The sequence below is a fragment of the Pygocentrus nattereri genome, chromosome 19 (genome assembly GCF_015220715.1).
Source record: "Pygocentrus nattereri isolate fPygNat1 chromosome 19, fPygNat1.pri, whole genome shotgun sequence".
Taxonomy (NCBI): domain Eukaryota; kingdom Metazoa; phylum Chordata; class Actinopteri; order Characiformes; family Serrasalmidae; genus Pygocentrus; species Pygocentrus nattereri.
The window spans coordinates 18,366,693-18,375,628 of NC_051229.1; the positions used below are offsets into that span (position 1 = coordinate 18,366,693).

The 8,936-nt window shown below is 38.8% G+C and overlaps 1 non-coding gene across 1 annotated transcript; it reads right to left on the minus strand.

The window, feature by feature from the left end:
* Window positions 1-5,159: 5,159 nt before the first annotated feature.
* Window positions 5,160-5,263, minus strand: LOC119261662. The gene has a single exon (XR_005129155.1). It is a non-coding gene; the product is annotated as a U6 spliceosomal RNA (small nuclear RNA).
* Between the last annotated feature and the right edge of the window lie 3,673 nt (window positions 5,264-8,936).

The window sequence follows — 8,936 nt, forward strand, 5'->3', positions numbered from 1 at the left end:
AAAAAAGGGCAACTGTGTGGTAAGTGGACCTGATAAAATGGAGTGTAGCTACAAGGTAGGTGTACTTAAAGTGGCCAGTGAGAGCCTCTCTCTCTCTTTCTCGCTCTTTCAGTAAATATTCACCCTTTAAGACTTAACAAAAAGCAGCTATTTATGCCGTTTAATCTCATTTCATAAACTGATTTCTGAATGCTGTTGTTGCATTTATTTAATATGTAAAGACAAACAAATTGTATAGATTTTTACTTGGTTTGTCTCACAAGTTACATTTTTGAACAGGTAAGCACTTGAATAGGTTAATACGTTATACGTTATAATACGTTAGTCACATTTTATTTTTACTCTGAATAAACAAATCTATGATACAAGAAGCTTTGAATGAGCAATCCAACAATAAAAGAAAAATTATGCATCTTTCATACAGCATAGTATGAACATAGGAAACACAGTGGTACATAAAAATTCTGATTCTAATTGCTGATGTATTTCACATTGACCAGTGCAAACATGCATTCCTCTGGTGGGAGATTTATACATGTTTAAGGGGTCATCACCAAATTCTCAGAATGCCAGCAAAACACTTGGTTCGATTACCTGCTCTACATGGTTGTATTATTTTTAGTATTGTATAAAAAAAAAGATATTTTGAAAACATATTTTAATGTAGAACATTTCAGTCCTCAGGTATTTTGATGCATTTAAAAAAGTTGTGACACTCCTGATCTAGGTAGATAGAGCTGAGTGAATTCTCTCTTTGGTTAGATCTTCATGAGCTAGACAGAAGCCCTACAATACAAACATAATTAGGAACTTAGCGAAATCAACATATCATGTCCTGATTTACAGTGAGTGGCACCAATTTCAAGTGTAAAAATGTCACTCCAGATCTTCTGGAAGTTCAAGCTATGTCATTAGCTGCAAATACAGTTCGAGCTTTTGTATACAACAAGATTCACTTAACAGGCAGAAATCCGAATTGTTCTCCCTGTGTGCCAAAGAGGTTAAAATATTCATGCTAGAAGATGGCCAGAAGCTCAAATATAATTTCCCTTACATTCCACAATTTTGAGATTAAAGACAATGAACATTTAGCCCATTATATCCTAGTGAAGGGCCAGCCAAAAACATACTACATATGACGTACTCCTACCTCTCTCTAGCTCGCCTCTTTTGTCTTTCTCTCTCTCTCATTCTCTCTCCTCCTGGCTGGCTGATGTGCACATGTTTCATGCTCCTTTTCCTCTGCACAGACAGTCAGTGAAGCGGTAGAGATGCCTGTAACTGAGCGTAATTGACAGTTGCCTCACTGGCCTGGATTAAATTAGCCAGCCAAGAGATGTGCCCACTGACTCAATGTACTGTCCACAGCTGGGGAGGGAATTATTGCCGCACCGTAGCCTGCAAGGGCACAAGCCATCAGCTTTAGGCCTTCAATGAGACACCTAAAACATCACATATTTGTAAAGCATCCATGTGCAGTCATTAGTTTACCTGCCTTTAGAATCAGGTCTGATTTTTCTTCACATGAAGATCAAAGTCTCTCTCTTTCTATCTCTTTTATGCTTGCTTTTTTGCTAATGCCCCTCTTTATATCTGCTTCTAAGGAAACATCCCTTTTTAACCTCGTATGTGTAAAATCCAACTGAGACGACTGACTCTTCTACAAATCATAAAAAGGGGTCAAAGGGTTTTTTGCAGTGATGGCATTGACTGATGGTTCTTTAAAGAACCATTTTAACATAGCATGTGTGAAGGACCTTTTTTAATAACCTACAACTCACTTTCTCAGGGACTGACTGACTGACTAAATGACTGATCAAAAGTGTTCCTGACACCAAGGTTTGAAAAAGGCATACAAAACTGTCGCTCATGACAGACAGTACAGTATCAGGGGAGACTTTTTTAGGGTACACATACTATCATTATGGTGGTACCCTCAGATATACCCCTTTCTCCTTTGAACAGAATTTAGGAAACACATTTGGCCCTTATAAGAACCTTGTTGTACCTTTGAGGGTACATTTACATTCCTTCTACCTTAGGGGACTAAAATTTACTAAAATTGTACTCTTTTTTTCTGGCAGTGTAGTTAGTACCTGGGCCGGCTGCTTTAAAAGTGCTAAGGTTGCTAAGCTTTCTCCCTTTCCAAGAAAAAAAGCATAAGAAAAAAGTTTCATTTTTGTCATTTTTGTTTACTTGCACTTAATAACCGACTAGAAGCTGATAAATCTGGATTTCTTTGGGCTGAATTTCTGTGAGCCCATGAACTTTGGCACCAATAAAAAATTGTGAAATAAATATGAATTGGCTAAGATGGGACTGATTTCCGTCTAGTTGCCGATTCACACAGCCTATCTATGTTTCCCTGTCAAGCACGTTGTGACATATTACATACACTGAATTGCCCCTAGATCTGTTGTCCATTTATGCTTTAAAGAGGACGTATTATGCTCATTTTTGTTCATAGTTTTATTTTTGGGGTGTATTCGAATGGATTTACACACTTCGGTATTCTAAAAACACTTTTTTTGTTTTCATACTGTCCATTTCTATTTACCCTCTGTCTGAAATGCTGTTAGAGATCTGGTGTCTTTAAGCTCCGCCTTCAAGTGAGTCCATGGTTCTCTGATTGGTAAGCTCACACACTTTGATCTGATTGTTTAACCTCTTATTCTCCAGGGTATATTTTGGTTTTTCCATCTGAATTTACATGACCGAATCATAATAATTATTCTGTAACTGCATGAAATAAATGCAAATTTTTATTTCTTTCTTTATTTATTGTAAAAGCTCCCTTCAAATTAACAAGAAATGTGTTTTATGATCACACATATTATACACCTATACGCTTACAATTTACTGTTGAAAGCCAAAAATCTTAGACGCTCTTTGTATTATATTAGAAAAATCATTTTAACAGAGCACACCACTCTGTTTACAGAGACACCATCTGTTTATAGTTTATAGCCCGGATTTTTGGAACAAAATAATCAGTAGACAAAATAGAGTTCAGCTTTTTCTATTGACGGAGAAGCGGCTTAGAAAATGGATGGATGGATGTATGGAAGGGTTTAAAATGGCATCACCCATCTATTTGACTGGAAAGAAGACAGTTACAGTTCTCATATGACACCCATTTTTGAATGTAGCTAAGAAATATCAAAGTTATGAAGAATATGACAAAGTGCATTTTGGAACCACAAGTGGTTCCAAGGAGTTTAAGAGGCTAACTACCTGCCAGAGCCTGGAGTACTTGCTGTGTGTTGTGTGAGGGCACGCCAAGCTTGCCAGTAGACAGCCAATAAGGACGGTGTTACGATCTGATGTCACCATGTAACAGAGAATAGGAGCTTCCTGGAATTCTAATGAGGCAGGAGTTGAGAAAAGTTTCTGTGGGGGAGAGTTCCTCCCTCTGGTGTGTATTTTGTGACTTTGCAGACTAAACATCTATGCAACACACTAAAGGAAAGGGAAAAGCCAGGAAGTCATAACAGGCCCCCTTTAAAACCCTGCAATGCTGAGCTTCACCTTCCTGCAGTCTATAGTCAGTACCACTCTTCATTAAAGTGTTTTTTTGCATGATATGCTCACAATTCCTCTGCATCTGACAATGTAAACAAAAAAGCTCAAATTTGTGCCAGTATATAACGCATTTTACAGTGGTTTCAAGCATGTCTCATGGCTACTCAGAGTTTAGAGCTCACCATGCATGAACCTTTATTAGCCCTGTTTTAATGGTCCTCTGTCAACTGTGCATAGCTCCATCCTTAGCAGCTCAGAGACGCTGAGTGGAGTTACATTTATCAGTAGATGGAACTCAAACATGTCACTTTCATTCCTGGCAAGTCATCACTTAATCTAGATATATGTTTCCTCCCCAATTTTGCATTTCACATTTATCAATGAACCAATATGTACACTTCAACCAAGCACAAAAAGCTTGTCCATCTAGATTGCACAAAAGAGGGATGAAAAACTCATGACTCTTCTGAACTAATTAATATCTGAGGCAAGACCAATTTAGGAACCTTTATTATTTAATGTGCTGTTATCTATAACAGCTAGTGTACTGATGCTCCCACCATTTACTCTTCTTGCTTTCTTGAGGTGGAATTGCTCTTCATTCAATATAAGCCATTCTGTTTGCCCAGTGAATTTCATTAAGCGATTCTTGCTGGTATGTGAATTGTTCCCTAGTCCAGAGCACAATCTGCCCACAGGCTGGTGGCTAATAATATTCATGAACTTGAGAACAAATCCCCTAATACAATATTTTTACTGAGGGGGGATTCAGAATGAATCCCTGTACCTTTCATTGTGGAAAAAAAAGACCAACTGATCAGCTGTCAGAAAGTCTTGAACCATCTCTCTACCACCATTAAAGGAGAATTACATTCTTAGCCCTGTGCACCCACTGGGAATTCTGAATGTGCAGTGATCATGCTTGTACCCACAGAGAGGCTAAACTACTAAATGCATCAGCTGGTGGAGGTGTGGAGCGTTTGAAGGAGGTGTAGAAGTGTTTTGATAGGACTGGACAGCCATGACAGGTCTGGGTGGCAGTATAGATGGGGGTAGGCAAAAAGTTGATACAGCACATCACAATATTTTGCATGCCAATATTGTATCGATAAACTGATGCCAAGTATAGATATTTTATTGAATAAACTGCAAATACAAATGAATCTTTTTGGTACTAGAATAATAGAATCAACTCTTTATTCAGTTTACCAGAAGTTTTTTTCTGGTGAGGTCAGTGGAAGTGACAGTCAGCGGATGGAAAAAGGAATCGATATGACACATGCGATTTGCATGGAATGCCTCAGGCACAAGATTATAACTGCTGTACCATTTAAGTTAAGTGTTAAGTTAAGTGATACTTTATAAATCCCACAAATGGGGAAATTCCACCTCCGCATTTAACCCATCCGTGAAGTGAAACACAACATACACACTAGTGAATAGACACACACACTAGGGGGCAGTGAGCACACTTGCCCGGAGCGGTGGGCAGCCCTATCCACAGAGCCCGGGGAGCGATTGGGGGTTAGGTGTCTTGCTCAAGGACACCTCAGTCATGTGCTGTCGGCCCTGGGGATTGAACTGGAAACCTTACAGTCACAGGGCCAGTTCCCTAACCTCCAGCCCATGACTGCCCCCTAAATATGGAGCGCTTCACGGATTTCCGTGTCATCCTTTCGCAGGGGCCATGCTAATCTTTTCTGTATGTTTTAGTATATGTGCTGCCGTAGCGTATTTAAGGGGGACGATGAAAATTTGAAAAATTTTATTACCAGCAAAGCCAACATAAAGACTCAGCTCCACCAAAAAAACTAAACAAAATAAAAAAAAACCCTCCTTTCTGAGCATGCAACGAAAATAGCATAATCCATCACCTGCATCCGTATAACATTGTGGAAAACGAAGGCTTTTGTTCAATGTCCTAGACACTGGAACCCAGGTATGTTTTTTCACTGATGCAGCTGTACCCAAGCTCGACAGGGAAGTGAAGCTTAAACTTGAGGAATCTTTGAGTACAGTGGAAAAGACTGCATTAACTTGTGATTTGTGGACGTCAAGCGGAGTGGATTCTATAACAGTGCATTATCTCACAGAGAACTGGCACCTGCTGTCTCACATTCTCCAAACTAGAGCAGTGCATGAAAGTTACACCAGGGCAAACATTGCAGACCTCCTGCGCAAGAATGAGAGATACTGACAAAAACCTGATGGTTATATTTGCAGTTGAAAAATGGCAATGAACATATTGCAATATATTTATAATCGCAATAATACTGAATCATGATTTAAGTATTGTGACAATATCATATCATAGGGCCTTTCCCCACCCCTATTTATGAATTTTTATACATATTTTTATGGGGACTTATTGTTCACTTTAGGAGGCTTAGTTGTAGCACTGTATTAAAATTAGCGCTGCCATGTAGAGGCTGTACTTTAGCCTGGATAGCTCTCGCTGTATTGTTTATAGGTAAAATCCTGTTATATTACATATTAAACAAAAATGATTAAAATAATGGATTCTGAGACTTTGCACACCACTTAGTGACTGAAAAACGAAAAAGTCTATTAGTTAGTCTACGTTGTGAATTTCTATGGGAATTCGAGAAGTTGACAGAAACGTTCTACTTGAACCTGTTCAAATTGTGCTTTGAGGACCGCTGTACACGTGTATTTATTGACAAGCTAAGGGATACAGAACCAGCAAAGACAACAGCAGAAGTGAAGGAACCAAGTTATAACACAATAGTCCAACAGGAAAAAGGCCAACTTGGCATGTGTTATCATTCTTTTATCTTCTTTAGATCTTGCCGGTCTCTTGCTCCCTCAGATAATGTCTACTTCAGTCTCTTCACAGCCTTTGCCATGATGTCCATGCTGGAAATACTGAACTAGCTAAAGACTCATATTTGTTGGTGTTACGTGGTGCCATAAAGCATTACACAGTTCTCGCAGGACTTCTCATGCCTGCTCCTCCAAAGTCTTGTCTTGGCCTGCTATAACAGCATTCCAGGCCCAGAGTGCCAATGACAGAGATGCCATTCCCGCCATTGTAAGTAAGTGTACCATCAAAATTATTTGAATAGTGTTATTTTACTGCAAAGCTGTAATAAATTGTTGTTTAACTACATAAAAAATGCTTCACACTCCCCATATCTTACTGTAACCTCCTACTTCTATCTCCCAAAAACGATCAGAGATGAGGTGCAAGAATGACAAATCATCACCAAGGAACTGGCAAGCCAAGGGCCAAGCTACCAATCTAAGACAACTCTGTCACAACTTCTCAATGGATTTCTGATTTCTTGAAAAAAAGGAGTGTGTACTTTTAAGTACTTACTTTAATACTTTATGAATTCGTTCCGGGTCCTCACCTCTCTGAAAACTACTGTGGCAGAAGCACAATCCATTAACGCCTGCTCCAATGACCCAGCACATCCATGGTAGGCCAAAATCTTTCAGAGAAAAATGATGCATCTTGTGTCATGAAGTGCACACAATAACCTGCAGCGCTACACACTCAAAACAGTTCAAATGAAGGAGTACTTCCATAAAGAGCCACCTGCCTGTTTTCCACTGGAAGGAAATGGCACAGCTGGGAATATGGTTGAATCACTCAGCTTCCTGGGGCTCACCATCTGCAACACCCTGAAGTGAGATAATATTATTTCCACCATTGTCACAGAAAAGCTCAACATAGACTGTTCTTATTCTTATTCTTGTTCTTCTTTTTATCTCAGGAAGCTCTGTCATTGTCTGCTTACACCCAGTTAGGATCAAATTTGTTTGCTCTGCTGAGAAGGTCTCTGGTTGCCCTCTTCCTCTTTTACTGCTTTCTACCATTCCAAAATAAGTAGTAATAAGTAATAATCCATAATAAAAGCTTGGAGGATCTGCATGCCACAGCTTGAAATATTTATCTGAATCCAGTGGAACCCAATTATTTACGTCAGGTTTGGGCAGTGTCACAACTGGCCCCTCCCACTCCTCCATCTGCTTATGTTTCAGTCTTCCATATGCATCTGTTTACATATCCATGTGCTTCTTTGTCCGGTTTTCTTCCCAGTTCTGCCCCCTTGTTTCTTGACTCCGTCTTTGATTGTTCCCACCTGTGTCTTGTGAACGCTTGTTAGTCCTCTTGTATTTAAGCCCTGTGTTTTTCCTAGTTGTTTGTTGGTCTTTGTATTGTATGTTGGGTGTACTGTTTGATGTATTCTTTAAGTCATGGCCATGACTTATATCTTGTTCCCATGAATGACAAAGTCGTGGCCACACATTATTTTTATTTATACAGGATGTAACCAGCAGAGCTCCGTAGTTTTCTGAGCTACACTGTAACATGCTTATTTGCATAGCCGTTACAATGTTTATTCAGTTCCATGCTGTTCCTTCTGCTACTCTATTAACTGTCATTCATTCCGCTTGTGCCAATTTTTATCACTTTATTTTCAATTACATGAAGCTATTACCACTTCTAGACAGTATATCTGTATTCACAGATTATCAGTCTCTTTCTGTGCCAAGCACTGTTAAATGCCACTGCACAGCAGTTGCATTATAGATAAGTCAGTTATTACTTATAATATTTTGCAATCCTGCACATTTCCTAGTGCCTGTACTTCACGTCAGCACAATTTAATATGGGCTGTATTTTCCAGGTGGCCCTGCAGGAAATATCTGAATTTTTAATGGATGGTTCTCTAAAGAGCCATTTTTGCAAATGAGAAGTTTTAAGTGAAGGACCTTTTCATTTTTAAAGTTAAACTGAAATCTGTACAGATCCTTTTATTTCTTTGCTAATTCATGTTGCTGTTCAGAGTAAGCATATAACATTCATCATATCATATAATTTAAAAGACAAAATTCTTATTTTTTCATCAAAATATAGTGCCATTTGTCTAGCAGAAGTTGCTGATGTGTTTATGTTTGTTTTTGGAAAGCTATGATGGACTAGCTCGAACAGTCACAGTTTGAAACTGCTAAGCTTTTTTTGTAATATTCACAACACACAGTTGCACACTTTGCATTTACCTGTTTAATGTACAAAAAGCAACAGTGATGCAACTGCCACCAGGCTTAAACCAAACTAGGCCTAAGGCCTGCTGGGTAAACAAAAATTTTGTGTAGTGAGACAGACCACTGGATTAAGAGTGCTAAAATAAGATCTGTAATTTAAACTGTAACATAGTAGAACCTCAAATAAGCATGCAGTCATCAGAAATACACAAATTAGCCATTTATACATTTTTTTCAATTTAAACAGCTTGTGGTGGTTGTTGTTATTAGTCAACACATATGTCAGCTAGCAAGATGGGGGCCCCAAAAAGTTCTGCTTAAGGCCCCCAAAGCCTAGAGCCATTCCTGTTGACAACAGTGAGTTTCTAGTAATATTTTAAATTGGATTTCTTAGTAAG